Here is an 18,713-nt window from a genome sequence, read left to right as displayed (position 1 = left end):
GAATAAGAAGAAGTAAAAACTCTTCAATATGTTTACTATTTGTTTTTAGTCTCATGTTTTACTTCTTTCAAGTTTATAAATAAATACACACACATGTTACTCCCTTAAATGGCGAAAAACAACTTAGCGAAGGAACAAATTCAACATGAAGATGTTCTGAAAACAAAAACAAGCCCCACATCTTTTTTTTTTAATTTAAGAAAGTTTGTTAAGGGAAGAATTGAGAAAAATATGAATATGTATAATAAATTCTCATTATTGTGGTTCTTCCAGGCACAGAATTATGTCCCTCTCCTCCTCTCTATACATCACTTATAGTTTTATAATCGTAAATTACATTTGACACATCATAACCCCACGTAAATATTAATTAAAACGAACAAGGAAATCTACGTATTTAAGTGGAATGAATTGCCTCAATTTAGCTGAGAAACTTGTAATTAGTTGGCGTCCAATGCTACATAATGAAAACGTGAAAGGGAAACTTTTATAAAGAAAAACAGTGAAAAAATTATGGATAGAAAGGGGAACATATTTTGTCTATGATAGATCTCCCGTTAAAAAAAATCTGATAATGGAAATAAACTGATGGGTTTCCCTGTGGACAAAACATCATTCAATAATCTCGATTTAAATAAGGTCAGATCAGCTACACGCAAAAAAAATCGGCCTCTCTATCATATGTCCCAAACATATTTTGCAGCAAACATATATATGTTTGCAACAGTCCCAAACATAATATATGTTTGCAACAGTCCCAAACATAATATATGTTTGGGTCTGCAAACATTTATATGTTTGGGTGGAAACAAATATATGTTTGGGTGCAAACATATATATGTTTGGGTGCAAAGATATTTATGTTTGGGTGCAAAGATATATATGTTTGGGTGCAAACAAAGATATATTTGGGTGGAAACAATTTTATGTTTGGGTGCAAACATTTTATATGTTTGGGTGCAAAAAATACAAACCCAAAAGGCACAAAAAAAGCAAACACATGCACCAGTGGGCGCTTACTGAGAGCAATGGAGCGTAAATTTCAATGTAAAACGCTTTAAAATGTGTGCTCACTTGCTCTCAGTAAGAGCTCACTGCTCACTGGCTACCTCTATAGTATACACACAAATGTTGTGGTTTTTTATTAAAAGGCAAAAAGAACAACAAACACATAGGTACATACAAAATTCCAAAGAAATACATAACACACTTTAATAAAAGAAAAACTGATTGAAATAATTTGTAGTCACACTTTTAAAAAGGAAAAATATATAGAAACGTAGTTGAACGCTTCTCCTTAGTTGTGAAATAAAACAAATTGTCCTCATAGTTGAAATCATCAGCGGGGAATCGGCATCTAGAATCAAATGATTATGTAATGTAATAAATAAATATGGATATGCCATATTTCAAATATACATAAGTATGTATGTAATTACCAATATTAAATGCGATTTCTTCCTTGTCCAATAAAATAATTCCATTCAACTTTCCGATTCAATTATAAAATGTATTGGGCATTTAATTTACTAAAAACACAATTTCTTTAAGAAAACACAAAACACTCACTCACTTTACCGTCTTGACTCTACAAAGGCAACTAAAACACTGAAGAAAGAAAAAAAATATAATTCATATCATTTCTTCTTTTCTTCTTCGTTGGTTAACAACAACAAAACAAGAAACACACGAGTTTGACACATACATGCCACCAAAGCCAGCTTCTTCGCTTCTACGTCTTCTATTATACAATACACACAACTCTTTATTATAAAACAGCATTTCACAGCCGCGAGAGCACTGTTATTACTCTCGTTGACAAACATCCTCTCTCCACCCATGAAAAAAATGTTCTAACATAAAAGTATGTTTTACCCAAACATATCAAATTGAGATATGTTACAAAATGTTGCAAACATATATTTGTTTGGACCCAAACATATTATGTTTGGATCCAAACATATATTTGTTTGCAACCGGTCCCAAACATATATTTGTTTGGATCCAAACATATTTCTAACATAAATTTTTCTACGTGTAGACATTGGAAAGCAAAAACTACAACAGACAGCTGCATCATACACAGCCCTCAGTAAGTCATCGTCATCAGCACCGACGTAGCTAGGGGAAGCCCCACCCCCACCCCCCCTAAATTGAAATTTTTAAGATTTTGTTTTATATTTTGCTCACAAAACATAAATTTTTGTCCATTGGGCCCTCCCCGAAATTATGTCGAGATGCGTTTTTGACTACTATTCTATTGCAATGGACTCCGAGATCCAGGAAATAAAGGATTTTATGAGTCGGATGCATATCACTGTAGCGTCGGTCCAGGACAACAAGTTCAAAAACAACTGCAACTGCAGCTTACCATTATAACGGTTACAATCAGGGGTGCAAAGTTGGTGGTTTTCCCGCTACTTGTGGTGATTTTTGACGTACAAAGTCCACTGTTTAAGCAGGATTGTCAACTGTTTTAATGTAAAAATCGCTACAGACCTATGGTGCGTATGTGGATTTTTACCTCGGAAGGTTTGGCATCCCTGGTTACAACATGCTGAGGAAGGTTCGCAGCAGACGTGGATGTGGGAGGACAAGCTTTCATATTACTCTAGTCTGTTCAATAGAGACGTATCTCGCTTGAAGCTGACTCCAATGACCCATACATTGGGAATGTATGGTGAAACTGCCGAGGTAAAGTTTCTTATAGAATATATACCGGCGATAAAAAGCAGTACTACAGGTTATAGGCCCAAAAATAACTCTCTTTTGTTAGGTCATAATCGAGTGGTCTACGTTGATTTTAATGCTCATCATGACTAGTGGCTTTCAGTAATAGGTACTGGCATGAGGGATATAGGGCTGATTGAACAAATTGATAGCTTTGCGATTTGCACGGTGTACGAGGACGCCCATACCAAAATTTGGGGAGAGTGTTTCAGTTCGGTACGTACTTGAAAACATCGTGTCACCTAGTCTGACGAATGACGTCACCTGGCAACCTGTCGTTTTTCTTGGGACAGACCATCTCCCTATAATTACATCCATCAGCAGACCGCCCCACTTCATCCCCGCTCCCGAGACTTCATCAATCATGGCAAAACTAATTGACCTAGTTTCAGAGAGTTCACTAATCACCGCTTCAGAGATCTGCAGAAATGACATTCCTACACATCTTCACTGCTGCAGCCGAATAGACGATGCTGGTCGAATAGCCAAAGTGAGACCAAAATTTCCAGCTCACGTGGCGGGATTAGCAAATGAGCGTTATGAGCTTTGTCGGACCAACCTCATGGCCACTAGAGTCGGAATAAATGAATTGAAGGAAGACAGAACCTCAGTCACGTTTGTAGATGTTACACTGACTGATCCCAATAGATTTGTCGATTACCCTTTGAGGAATAGGGCGAAGAAAATAGTACTACGTCGCATTATATCTCCTTCTGCCTAGGAGGAACCACAACAATTTATAATGGAAAGTATTGCAATTGCCATTAGGAACGCTAAATCATCCAGAGCGTTGTATCCTGATGGAATCTCCAGGGTAAAGTGCCGGGAGTCGGGTATATCACTCGTTCCCGAAGGCTAGAAAATGGACAGGGTGGTCTCCCTATAGAAGCTCGACAATGATACCAGCAAAGGTGATCGTACAGACCGATTTTGTTTTTGTCGGCCGTTGCAAATACTCCTGAGGCTTTACTCCTATCCAGCGCCAGAAAAAGCTATCCAACTGCCGATAATCACCAAGTGTTCTGCACGCCATCTCCACACATATTATTCGACCACCCAAAAAAAGGCGGTTGATGGCGTTCGACTTACCTTTGATACTGTCAAACATTGCACGCCATTGGAGGACATTGAGCAGACTGTGGACACCAGTCGTAATCGAATTCAGAAAAAAAGAAGTTCAAGTCCCGTAGAGTGAAACAGGGAATTCCTCAAAATGGGGTGATATCTCCGGAACTGTTTAAGCACTACTTTTCCTGTACCCAACACCCTCCAGATGGCACTGAGATCGTTGCGTATGCGATATTGGCGTCAGATATCTTCCCTGACGTCATTTGTAAAACGCTGAAATCCTATTTGATTGATCTGGCCAACATTTTCCACGCGAGGAATATGCAAATATCCGCTACTAAATTTCTGTTCACAACATAGAGTGTAAAGGTGAGCACTGAGTTGAATGTCATGGTCGATGGCAGTAGAATTCCGACCACTTTCTACCCCAAGATTCCATGGGTCACATTTGACAACAGGTTCACATCATCCGCCTACGCCTCCGCCATCAGTCATACCTCCCCTGAGAACTGCAGCAGGGTACCTCTTCATGTAGGTGGTGCATCATTTACATGAGGAGACGAAGATTCGTTACGTATACCAACACAATGGCATGCTGTTCTTAATGCACTTGCTCGGATGTTGCCGTGAGAGACATCCTAATGGTGGATAGGACCACCCTATCAGGAGCGATTTAGATATAGGATATAGAGAGGTTTAACGTTAAAAAGAAAAATATCTCTAGATCAGTAAGCCTATCAAACAGGTTTGAACAGTATTCACAACGATGCAATCGAAGATGACATAAAGAACTATCGTGCGAATGCGGTCCACGGAGTACATCCCTCATCTATGACATATGGGGAGCGCCAGCTGCCAAAACAAAGTAGAGTAGTTCTGGCACAACAACTCGGGATGGTGCAGTCATCTCAATTCCTATAGGGCAGGGATTGATGATGTCGTGCAAAACTTCTGTCCAACATGCGGTACAGGCCCGCACGATACTTTGCAGTTTTTCAATTGACCCGCCAAAGCTACTCAACTGAATCCAGATTAAGCAGAAAATGAACTTACGAGCAACCAGAAAAAAACACAATAATGGCTAACAAATTATAAATTTGCTATTTAAAACCTTTCATAAACATCAATTTATTTTTTGATTTTTTTTTTGTAAAACATGTAATATCCGAGGTCTATTCATTAGACATGGAAAACTACGCATACTGTCATAACATTCATACCGCATACTGTAAAATTTTGCCTACAATCAGATCTTAACAATAACAATTTGTTTAAATTTGCTGTTGCTGTTCTTTTCTGATTTTGTTGTTGTTGTTTTTATTGTAGAAATTCAAATCGTTAAATAGACACTCTCTGACAATCAATTACATTCTTTGCATTCAGATCACAAACGACTATTTACACGTTTATTATAGCACACAAAGCACCACAAAGGAGGAGAACGAACGAACGAACGTACGAACGTAGGCCAAGTTTAGGAGAGATGGATGGATAGTTGACTGAAAATGGAGAAGGAGAGTGCACCGGGGATGAAGATAAATACATAAATAAATATTTACATAGATGTAGTACGCATATAAAAATAAAACTGCACCGGCTGCAATGAATACAAATTGTGCATTGTACTCGCCCATGTTGATTTAATTTTGCGTGCAGTTGAATGACACCACGTACGCAGCAACGCAATACGAGGGATACCACTTATATATTGCCAAAAGGAAAAAAACAAAAACAATGAAAAATTATTTGATTGTAAAAAAGGAAAAGTTTACTAAACTCGAGGCAATGCTTTTAGAACTACTGGACGTGAACAAATGGACGAGGAAATGTGAATGGGTTCGATAACAACGAATCGTCAATAAAAATTAAAATATTAAATAAAACAAAATGGAGGTGTAAATCAGGGGCAGAGATAATTCCTTTTGGGAACGAAAAACCTTTTTCGAAAAATCGATTAGTTGTCAATAAGAGTCGTACCTAAAATTTTCTGAGAGACATTTTTGCAGAACATTTCGATGTTGAAAAGCGTCATCTTGTGGTACTTGTATAGCAGTTATTAAAATAAAGGACGAAAAGGATATTGAAGGAAGCGATTTAGAAGGTCGAAATGCTCCACGAAAATAATCCTCATTCGATTTGACTGAAGACATGTGATCTCATAAATAAGCTAAAACAACAGTTAACAAAGATATAACGCTAATTTCAGATGCCTTACAGGGTCTTCAGCAGAAACTTCATCACGCCATAACTCGGAAGTTCGACTCACGGCGTATCTGTCATTCGGGTTTCTTAATATACTCACCAAGGGCTTTCATCCCCAAAAGGAAATATCTCTGCCCCAAAATTTCGGTTCACAGTCTTATTGTTCCAAATTTCCAACTTCAAAAATTCGAAATTTTCGTTACTATTTGAACAGGGAGGAGGATCATTTATAATAGGCAAGAAAGTAAAAAATTTGCGCTGACAATGCACATCATTGTAGTAGTTCCATTTTAACACATGGGTTAGTTATTTATACAACCGATTTTTTCCCTTTTTCAACACAATCATTCCTCTCATAGGACTCACCTGCATATGAAACCAACAAGAAAATGCTCTGCGATGCAATAAAAAATATTAAACCACAATTAAAAAATAAAACTAAATATGAGGCGCATGCGCATTAGCATTCCAGAGCTGTGCACACGGCACAGACAAAGAAGTATTTAAATGTACAAATAAAAACAAATGTGCACATTAGGGTTATGACTTTTTTCTCAAAAATTATTTCCTGTAGCGAGAATGAATGAGCTAGCTATTGCCTATTAATGCAAAGAATAACCACTTTGAAAAAAAATTTTTTTGACAAAATTCTATGAAATGAAAAGAAATTCTAAAAAAATATTTCCTGTTGCACTTTTTAATTGATACGAGGGTAGTTCGGAAACTTCTTAGCCTAGCACAAAAAGCGCGGTATAAACAGAAAAAAGTTAAGTGTTTTCGAAACTTCCATCTCTGTTTTGAACACATGTTAAATTTTGTTTCGATCTGGCAACTCCTTCGTATAGAAACACGTGTTCAAAAAAGACGCATCCGCAATTTTTTTACAATAGAAAAATTAGAAATGCGTGCTGTCATTAAATATTTACATAAAAAAGGTTTATCGGGACAAGAAATTCATAATGATATGGTGAATGTGTTAGGTGAAAGTGCTCCTTCATATGCAACAGTAAAAAATTGGGTTGCTGAATTTAAACGTGGTCGTACAAGCATTGAAGATGAACCACGTAGTGGACGTCCAAAAACAGCAACAACAACAGAAATTGTAGCCAAAGTACATGATATGGTATTAAATGATCCACGAACAAAAGTGCGTGAAATTGCTAATATCATGGGCATCTCAAATGATCGAGTCCATTTAATTTTGCATGAAGAACTACAGATGAAAAAGCTTTCTGATAGCTAGGTGCCGCATTTGTTAACAGTCGATCAAAAACGCATAATAATGAACATTTCTCATGCTTGTTTGGATAGTTTTTAGCGAAATAAAATGGATATTAAGCGTCGTTTCATAACTGTTGATGAGACATAGATCCACTACTATACTCTAGAGACAAAAGAACAATCCAAACAATGGACTGAAGCTGGAGAAAGTGCCCCAAAGAAGGCAAAAACGATTCAATCGGCTGGTAAGGTTATGGCAACGGTTTTTTGGGACTTCAAAGGTATTTTATTGATTGACTATCTGCAAAAGGGTAAAACAATAAATTCAGAGTACTATTGCAACCTTTTGGATCAATTTAATGTACAAATTCGAGAAAAACGTCCTGGCTTACAACACAAAAAAATAATTTTTCATCAAGACAACCCACCAGCGCACAAGAGTGTTTTAACAATGGCTAAAATCAACGAATTAAAGTACAAGTTGCTTGACCACCCACCTTGTTCTCCTGATTTAGCTCCCAGTGACTTTTACTTGTTCCCAAATATAAAAAAATTCCTTGCTGGCAAGCGTTTTACCTCAAATGAAGATGCAATTACAGTTGTAAACCACTATTTTGAAGACCTTGAGGAAAAATATTTTAATCAAGGGATAGAATTGCTAGAAAAGCGTTGGACTAAGTGTATTGAAGTTTCAGGAGATTATATTGAAAAATAAAAATATGTTTGAAAAACTAACTATTCTCTTTCATTGATAGGCTAAGAAGTTTCCGAACCGCCCTCGTATAATCGAGCTAACATGGCCTAAGGAGTTTGTATTGAAAAATGAATTCTAGCGAAGTTCCACACACCCAACCAATATGCTACGATCATTTCGCTAATGGTTTAAGTCAACTCATCAGGCATATTTGAATGTAAATGGCTAGAAGACAAAGACTGATTTTGATAACTTCTATTTATACAATCATTTTTACTTCATATATTTTTTGAAGTCTTTTTCTTTATAAAGTCAACCTAGTGTCTTGTCTAGGAATCACTTTCCCAATACATACACATGTACAATCGAAGGGGGGTTTCCTTCATTTTATTTCATTTAAATATTCCACAAACCACTTTTAATTGATATGATATATGGAATAAAGTGATATATATCATATAAAATGATATATGTATATGAAATGATATGGCGATAAAATTGGTAAGAAACAAAAGCTCATTTCATTTTGGTTATGTCATGTGGCTTTAAAGCTTGTTTTGAGTTACAGTCTGTCGCAAAAATTAGTATACACCGTTGAAACCAAAATGTATTAGGGATAAATATCACTATAACTTATTGAAAACAACAAACAATTAGTTTTATTTGATAGACAAGAAGGTTGTCTTCCGTAATAACAATTAAAAGTGCGCAATATTTGCATACATTAGCAAATGTACGGTTCGAATCCCAAAAAGGCCAAAATTTATGTCGCAAAAGTTAGTATACAACGGAGAATCCTCGTGGAACTGTGTAAGAAATTCTTGATATTTTAGAACAAAATGAAACTAAATCTGTACTTAAGATCATAAAGAGTATATTAATTGGTTTTAATGGCAGTTATAGTACTTATAGTGACAAGTCCAACGTACACTGGATCGTAAAATCCACAAATAATGGTCATCTACAAATACAACAACTGTAGTGACAAAATTCCGTGTGTTATGTCCTGCTTATAAATTCTAAAGCCATGAAATGCTCAGAAAAGCTCTAAAGTTTCAATATGGGGTGATCTTGATCGAGTTTCGGCTTGTCCTGTTAGAAAAAACGGGAATTTCTTGAAGGAAACCCATACTTTTGAGGCCATTGTCCTTTTGAAACATGTAATAATCCTTTATCCTTACACATAAGGACTTTCCTTTTGAGTTAATTTTATCATAAATGTTGCCCCTTTTCATATTCCCACCAAAAGTAAATAGTAGGAGAACCTCAAGGTCCGTTGTAAGCCCTACAGTTATACTGTCCTACCGGCCTTTCAGCAGTATCGGACATGCTTCTCGTGTCCTAGTGTATAATTTACTACTAATGTCTAATGAACTACTTCTAACTGATCCATTTAGTTGTATTTTGGTCCTAAGTGAAGCGAACATAGCTTTTCAGAACGTTTTTGCACAATCCATGTGTTATAACAGCAGTCAAAGCTCTGTATTAAAATTTTAAATTAGCTATCATATCCTTCTGTGGTGGTGGAGTATCACTGTAGGGCTTACACCAGAACTTGAGGTTCTCCTACTATTTATTTTTGGTGGGAATGTGAAAAGGGACATAATTTGTGAGAAAATTAACTGAAAAGGAAAGTCCTTATGAGTAAGGATTAAGGATTATTACATGTTTTAAAAGGACAACGGCCTCAAAAGTATGGGTTTCCTTCAAGAAATTCCCGTTTCTTCAAAAGGAACAAGTCGAAACTCGATCAAGATCACCCCATATTGAAACTTTGGAGACTTTCTGAGCATTTCATGGCTTTAAAGTTCATAAACAAGACATAACGCCCGGAATTTTGTCGCCACAGTTGTTATATTTGTAGATGACCAATTTTTTGGATTTTACGATCCAGTGTACGTTGGACTTGTTACTATAAGTACTATAACTACCATTAAAACCAATTAATATACTCTTTATGATCTTAGGTACAGATTTAGTTTCATTTTGTCCAAAAATATCAAGAATTTTTTACACAGTTCCACGAGGATCCTCGTTTGTATACTAACTTTTGCGACATAAATTTTGGCCTTTTTGGGATTCGAACCGTACATTTGCTAATGTATGCAAATATTGCGCACTTTTAATTTTTATTACGGAAGACAACCTTCTTTTCTATCAAATAAAACTAATTGTTTGTTGTTTTCAATAAGTTATAGTGATATTTATCCCTAATACATTTTGGTTTCAACGGTGTATACTAACTTTTGCGACAGACTGTATATATGTTCTTAAAGTGACTCCAATAATTTTTCAAAAAGCTCATATATAAAAATTTTAACTGCTTTTTGTGCGTGAGCCTTTTTATCGATTCACCTTATAATTAAGATTTTATCTAATCTTGGACAAAATCTCATCAAAACATGATACAGGAATATGAGGTTTTAAAAAAGTCATAACCCTAGTGCACATACATAAATATTAAATACTTAATGCAAATTATTGCGAATACAAGCTATTAACTATTCCAGAGACATGCTTAAGCGGCACAATACCCTTAAAGCAAAACAACATTACTTTGTATTTCTGTTTACTTATCTCCAACTTACCTAGTCATGGTGACTGACAGCAGCAACTTTGTATCGGAAGCCTAACAACGGTGATTAAAAACATCAGTGTAGTCATTGTTTTATTTATTAATTTGCAAACGAATTAACTTCGAATGAAAGGCTATACTGCTTCATTATATCAAACAAGTTCGTATCTACCCTACCTTAACTAAGCTTTTCCAGTTCATTGCCTTAGATTACGTTATAATTATGTACACTCTCCTTCATTAGAATAGGTTGGGATTGAGAAACCCTTTCCACGTGTTCATGTTTACAGAATACTAAATATTAACAATTCTTTCAGATATAGATCAGTTTCTGGGATGTTCGGGTACCTCCACACAAAAATGTTCGGAAAAGTGAAGTTTAAGAACATTTCTAGAATTGGTTTGCAAATTTTTACAGCATGTTGTGCTCACAATCTCTGTTACGACGGTTAATTTTTTTTAGAGGAGAATTCCATAATTCCTGATATAAAGGTTCAAAGACTCTAAAAACCCTGTCGGCGCCAAATAAAATGTCTGATGGTCTCGATAACTTACGAATTAAGCATCAAATTTTGGCGAAATACTCTAAAAATCCATCAATCGTGCTCGAACAAGGACAAGACAATCCTCTGGGTCACAATAGTTCAAAATGTTCGATTAAGTGCTTAAAACTGTTCAAGGATTGTTCTGAAATTTTCGTCGATTGTATTCCCTGTAAAGTCCTAAGGTGATTTTAGTAATGGCCGGTTGACACTAATCAATAACAATGTCGGCCCATTCCCCGGCAAAAAGTATGTGTTGACGCTTTAATCCAGTTTATACCCATTCCCAGCAAAAAAACATGAGGTTCAGACCAAGTCATAAAACCAAAATGAACAAGTTTGTGGGAGATCCAAGGCATTTGCTAGGGATACTAGCTAAGTTTTTGGCCAGGCAACATTTACATTAGAAAGTTTGATATTTTTTAGCATAAACGTACTCAGTACGGTTTCACGTACGACCATGTATTGCGTTGTCACAGTGACCTGAATAAAATCACTTTGCCAAAAAATGGAATTTACTTATGAACATTTTTGTCTGACCATTTTCTACAAAATTTCGACGTAGATTATCACGACAAGAGTACCTCGATGAAGTTAAATATTTGCGTGGCGATGAATCACCATCCTATATCACCGCAAAAAACTGGTTTAATGAATTCAATCGTGGCCGACGCCCGCTCAAAGGCAACGGTCGTGAAGGTCGCCCAAAAACGGCCGTTGTACCAGAAAACATTGATGCCGTGCATGAACTGATAATTCAAGATCATCATGTAACATATCGTGAGATAGAGCCATCCTTGGGCATTTCTTCCACCAGCACCACCAGACCGTAAAAAAGGTCTCTTCTCGTTTGACCCAGCACAAGCTGAAAATCGCTCAAAAAAAAAACTCTTGTCGATTGGTGCAAAGAAATGTTAAGCAAATAAAAAAGTATCAGTCGGCTTTGCCGACAGAGATATAGCCTCAGCCTATGTGAATTGAATCGTTCATCTACGGATAGATCGAATGTATTTAGGGTCTTTTCAGAATTTCGTGGGTCTTTTTGTACATTCAAACTTGCCGACAAAAATGTGGATTAGGATTAAAGTTCAAAAGTGTTGCGAAGGAGGTACTTGAAGGAATGGACCGACATAGCCAATTATTGAAGTGGATCTTATTTTGGAAGTCATATCTTTTCGATAGATATCGCGCCCCTAGTCAGTTCAGTGGGTCATGGTATACCTTTTGAACCAGTATGCCAGGAAGCATGGACTTGTGCACAAAAAAACTTAATATGGCTGTAAACAGGACCACAACGAACAGCATCGGTATACATTTTCAAAGGGTCTTCGAACAGACCCTAAACTGCATTTAAAAGCAAATGTTTAACTTTTGTGGAGGATGTGCCATTTTAGAAGTTAAACTAAATTTTGACAAAATATTAGGAGATCTATAGTTTGGGCCAAATTGGTTGCCTGTTCAAGAGACTTCGTGCATACTATTTTAGTGAAATTTTTTTAAATATTGGGGGGAAGTACGGGAAGTTGGAGGCCGGTCCCATCTTCGAACTGAACTCTCGTTAGCATAAATACTGAGGGTATAAAATATAGGATCGCGGTACTTCAAAAGACGTTCATAAGATCATCACAGGTGACGAATCATGGATCTATGCTTATGACTCCGAAACAAGACAGCAATCGGCAAGCCAAATCCAATGAAAGTTGTTCATGTAGGAAGCACTTTGAGGCAAATGGTCACCTGTTTCTTCGGCAAAACTGGCAATGTGGTGTCTATTCCGTTTGAGCAGCGTAGGGCAGTCAATTCTGAGTGATACACCGCAATTTGTTTGTCTGAAGTCTCCGGAGAAATTCGAAAAACGAACAAGAGAAGACGATTCATTGCACACCATAACAACGCCAGCTCTCACAATTGCTTAACAAAAGGACACCTCGTCCGGTAAGTGTTGGTCCCTCCTGCTGTGATCCCGTGTGGGATGATATCCTACTCCATCTGTAGTTAGTCTAGAAGCAGAACGTCGATTTTCGGATGGGAAGTAGGGATAGGTAACTCGACCTTCGAGTCACGACTTTTTATAGTCAAACATTTAAAAGTCGAATATTGACTGGAGTGAAAATCGCAAAATCGATTATCTTGTGATCGATTTTTCGATTTTGCCCATAGTATTTAGTTGACTTTGGCGGTTTTACAGTTTTCTGGTAGCTAAAAAATCAAAATCAAAAAAATCAAAAGAAAAAATCGATGAATAATCGATTTTCTGCGGTTATAAAAATGTCGAAAGTCGAAAAATTGCATTTTTAGTTTTAGGCCAAAATCAAAAATCCAAAAAATTGATTATTGATTTTTATTACCTACCCCTAATGGGATGTTAGAAGATTTTTAGCTTAGCCTTTTGCAGATAACTTTGCATAATTGCAAAACTGCTGCTGTTGAACTACGGCAAATGCTCTAGGCCTCAGATATCAACATTGCTGTAGTTCAGCAATGTAGTTCAGTCGCCTAAGCGACAAGACTTCGCCTCAAATGGGTACAAGGGTTATAGTTGTCAAAAAGAACTTAATAGGAGTGACATCACCTCTGTACGAATAGACTCAGTACGCAAAAAAACGGGAAAATATGGACTCAAGCTGAAATAAACACAAAGATGAAAAGTTATTTATATAATCGTCAACAACATGGATGACTCTGATATAGATAATTGGAGGGTATCTGAAAAGTGTTCCTTCTCGTATCACATGATGATACTTTTCCAAATCTCTATACTCAATCCCAAAATTGTGCGGAAGCAATGGTCTTCATACAATCGTGGAAGTCGAGGGTGCCGTGGATTTCCTAAACAATACTACCCTGACTTTCTATGAGGACTCCCGTCAAATCACCTTCGGTTAGTTGAGATAGTCAATAGAGCGAATTAGTAAAGCGAATAGTTTTCGCTATCTAAGGATCCGAAATCCATAGCTAGTATCAAGCGGAGCGAATGTCCCTGAACAAACTATGGACTAGAAACTCTTGATCTACTAACAGGGGTTCACTTTCCCGGTAGTGCGGATATTGATGGTGTCCTGCCTATAACAAGTCACAACCAAACCCGAACTGTAGGGAATGAACAACTGAAAGATAGAGTAACTAGCCCGCGAAGACTTCAATGGGCGATTAACAGCTTTCAGTCTTACAAATCGCCGGTTCCGGATGGTATAATACCAGCAAACCACTCTTAGCAGTCGTAGCAAAGATTTTTAAGGTCTGTCTGCGTTTCTCGAACATATCTGGTCTATGGAAAGAGGAAGCGACGACCTACAACCCCAAAGCGGGGTAATCGAATCACATTTTATCATTACTATAGACAACGTAGTCTATCGCCCTTTTTATGAAAGACAATGGAAAGGTTACTGGAACTTGAAATTAGGGCACAATTGGAGCACTCATACACTCATACAAAAGTTAAAATGGACCATTTCATTGTCCAAGGGTCTTTGACTTGATCAGGACGGGGCAAACCCCTGATAAGGGACATATGTATATGCATCAACCAATTAGCACCATTCGGCAAGAGGAGGAGGAGGACCTGGCAAGTTTACCATTGACCAAAACTCATCTTTCATCGAATTCTGGGGAAGACTCAAGTGTTTCGGGCTACTTCTGGAGTATCAAGCAATACTTAAGAAAATCTGAAGCTATCGGTGTGCTCCAAACCACCGGCACGCGGTACCCAGATAAATTGCGAAATAATCTCCCCAACCAGTTAAGTACCTTCGATCTGTCGCAATACTGTTGGTGGTTTTGCGAGATGTGGAAGTGAATTAAAATGTCATACAAAAAATATTATTTCTCGACACTGACATCATGCGTCCAACCATAAATAAAGTAACAGGAGTATTCAAGGACAGTCTGGTAGTAAACGGCGATAAGACCAAGCTTAGGGTATCAACGGGCGAGACGTCTAGTAAATCGGAGCAACCATAGAAGTTGAAAGCAACAGTTTTGAGTTAGATGATAAATAAAACAAATATTGTCAGTTTGGAAGAAAGGACAATTATAATGTTGGCCCACTGTTTATAAACAGTGTAACGTACCAATTTCCATGACTATGTAAACTGAGAAGATCAATTCAAAATCTACACCGAAAGAGGACATAGGAGCCATTGATAGGGCTAGCAAACAGTCTGGGGGGTTCGTGTCCTTTTCAATGAGAATAGATTGAGGGTACGACACAATAAAATATTTTTTAGACTCCTGGTTTATTACTTTTACAACTTAATAAAATTGGCCATATGCAAATACAATTGCCCCCGTTGTTACTAAAAAAACATATCCTTTCAATTGCCTATCTTTGGAGAGGTTCTCTAGATGTTTGAAGAGAACGGTGCCTCTTTACCCTCCCTGCCAATGGTTCTACAGGCATTGGTTGTTTTATAGAACCCCGAAAATAAATGTAATAAGGAAAACTATATTACCATCCTTCCATTACCTTCACGAAACGAAACACCCATTCAAAAAAATCTATTCACAGAACATGGTTATATTCATATACATGAGACATTTATTATAAAAAGTTCACGAGATTTTAACTATGTTAAATAACCTGCTATTAGGTATTCCAGATTCAATTCATCTTAATTTTATATCAAATGGATAAACTTAATGAGAACATTATTATTAAATATTAACAAGAAATTTGTAACTGCATAGCTCTATTCTGATTTGTTATTCTGGCATATATGAACAAAAGGGTAATTTGTGAGGTTTTGTTTTAGATATTTCCAATTGTAAGGCTATATTTTCCAATCAAGATTAATCACATTCACCTTCATATACAGATTAGTGTATTTATCACCAACAAACGAAACAAATCAGAATGACTTTACAGACCAAAAGAAAAAAATGAATATCTAGCTATCATTAACTTGGAATAAAGTAATTGACTTCAAAAATTTTTAACACTTATCGATGGTTCATCATAAGATCACACATTAAAAACCAAAGCAAAGAAATAAAAAAAAAACAATAAAACATTACTCACCAAATTACGTTTAATCCATCGGCGTGAAGAGGGCCCTTTTCAGCTTGATGTCATAAAATTTGAAATGCATACGTAATTATGATATTGCCTTGGTAAATATGATGATAATGATGATGAATCCACAGGTGATCTTATTTATATCTTACTAAATGACAAATTTTAAATAATGGTTTAACTTATTTGCAATGGAATTACCCGTTTTTTGGGCTTAGTAATTACTTTACGAATTTCAACTTTGTATTGATCGTGGTTTAGTCTGCAATTGCAGTGACCTGTACTTAAATGATGACGATGAAAGCAACAAGTAAAAATCTAGGGTGGTTGGTTTTTGTTTTTTTGTTGTGATAAACTATGTGATAATCTCCAACAGTGCACACTCCGCTCTTGTTGCTATGCAGTGATTTTTGTGGGGCCATAAACTTGACTTTTTGGGGATTCTCCTTTCGATCGACGATCTGCTAAACTGTTGTTGTTCAATGAATGACAAATTTGAGACAATTTTGATTGAGGTTGTTGTTGCTTTTGGATGGATGGCAGAAGTAATATTGCCGACTTAATCGATTATAATTTTTTGCTGTTCCTGCTGTACAGAAGAAAGGAACTAATATTTTGTGGTGACAACGTGTGCTGTTGCGGCGATTTCTTTTGTAGTTTATTGCAGAGAACGTATTTCTTTCGGGAATTGCCAATTTATTACGAATAAATTGTATTTTGTCTGCTGAATGTAGTTTTTTCCACAGTTTGTGAAATAGTGGAATCCACGCAGTCAATAATGTTTCACTTGTTGACGTAATAATTTATATGTGGGGAGCGATGTGGTACGTAAGTAGGTTGGAATTTCGTGCTTACGTCCACCTAGTCCCATTGGACCCAGAAGATCGAAGTTTTTATCAGACAGCAACGTTTTCTATTGAATTTTCATTGAATTTTTTGAAGAAACTACTTACTTATATTTTCCAAAAAATATTGTTTGGGATATGCGGCAATCGGAAACTTGAGATATTTTGTGAAATTTGATTAATTTATAACTCAAAAGATGTTCGGGATTTTTATAGATAGCAACTTAGATTTGTTTGAGAAAATTTGATGTTAATTATTCGGATGTCGATACAAAAAGGAAGTTCTTTGTAACTTTTAGCAGAAACGAAATGTCTTGTTGGTTAGTTGAGTATCAATTAACCATGGTTATCACATGATTAAGACTATCAAACTGTACTGGCTTAGTTAATGTTTATGTTTAGCTCATGGGCAACCATAAGCGTATGTGGCAGAATTTAACAACACTCAATGCGTTACAAATCAAATAAAATATACAAATTATTCGAAAAATAAATTATTGGTATAAGAAAAAATTCTTCATTATTCTGATTATTATGACCATTGGAAAAATAAGACGCAAAAAGGTAAAAATAAGGAGTAGAAAAAATTAATGAAAAAAAATTATGAAAACTTCAGAAAACGACCATTACAAACCGGATAATTCTGTACCTATGGTACAAAGAATTAGCAGGAAGAAGGAAGTGTTTAAAAATTTGACTTATGGACGAATATCCTTGGCATGATATGTGCCGTCCAATTTACCTTGTTCATCTTCCAAAATATAGTAATTATTTCCGACTTTTTCTCTTACTCTGGCCTTTATAAACGTGGGTGATAGCTTAGCATTGAACTTTTTTTCTGCTGAGCTTTGTGCGAAATTTCGTCGGAACACTTCTTGCCCTACTTGAAAGAATTGTGGTTTTGATCTTAGGTTGTATTGGCTAACATTTCTATCATGGGCATCTTTAATATATTTCTTAATTTCCAAACGCTTAAGGTATAACGTATCATCTTTGGCTAATTTAAAACTTGGTTCATTCAGAAGTTGTAGGTTCCGAAGTAATTGATATGTCGAACCATGCGTTACCATATCGATACCGTATAGAGCATGATATGGAGATGTTCGGATTGTCTCATGGTATGAATTTCTTAATGCGCAGCTAATGGCACTTATGGATTCATCCCATTTCTGGTGGTCTTGTTTAAGATAGGCCCTTATTCCGGCTATGAGGGAACGATTTACCCTTTCCGAGGCGTTGCTTTGAGGCGAATATAAAGCCGTATAAATATGTTTGACTCCATACGATGTCAAGAACGCATTAAAATCGTTCGCTCGGAACTGAGTACCGTTGTCACTCACTATACTTTCGGGGACTCCATATACATGAAAGATTTGACTCTCTAGAAAATCGATAATAGATTTGGACTTAAAAGTTCTTAGCTTACAAAGCCAGTGGAACTTGCTGAAGTGGTCAAGCACAATAAAAAGGCCTATATAACCGGTCTTACTTCGAGGGTAGGGACCCAAAAAATCCACGTAAAGCCTTTGAAATGGGCGATACGAAATTATTTGGTTTCCCATGGGCGGTTTCATGGTGAAATTCGGTGCTTTTGTCGTTTTGCATGTTTCACAATTTCGGACGTAATCTCGGACGTCTTTCACCATTGCTGGCCAAAAGAAATTGCGTCTGAGCAGCTGAAGGGTTTTTGTCATACCTCCATGAGCGGAAACAGACGAATTATGAGCTCTGCTTAGAACTTCTTTTCGCAGTTTTTCCGGAATCCAAAGTTTCCAACACATGTTTTCTTGCTCCTCTTCTCCCCGGTAGTGTTCTGTTCTAATAT

At 36.6% G+C, this 18,713-nt stretch overlaps 1 protein-coding gene and 1 long non-coding RNA gene across 2 annotated transcripts in view; both read right to left on the bottom strand.

Moving 5' to 3' along the window:
* Nucleotides 1-18,713, bottom strand: part of LRP1 (LDL receptor protein 1) — a 531,524-nt gene that overhangs the window by 464,280 nt on the left and 48,531 nt on the right. The window lies entirely within an intron of this gene.
* Nucleotides 15,547-17,470, bottom strand: LOC141405764 (uncharacterized). Its single transcript, XR_012413262.1, has 2 exons — nt 16,997-17,470; nt 15,547-16,956 (listed from the first exon to the last, which is right to left on the bottom strand). It is a non-coding gene; the product is annotated as an uncharacterized lncRNA (long non-coding RNA).

This window comes from Musca autumnalis, unplaced genomic scaffold (assembly GCF_047663935.1).
Source record: "Musca autumnalis isolate F117 unplaced genomic scaffold, ASM4766393v1 scaffold_5, whole genome shotgun sequence".
Lineage (NCBI taxonomy): Eukaryota > Metazoa > Arthropoda > Insecta > Diptera > Muscidae > Musca > Musca autumnalis.
Note: the sequence above shows the minus strand (reverse complement) of the source record. Positions and strands in the feature narration are given on the sequence as shown.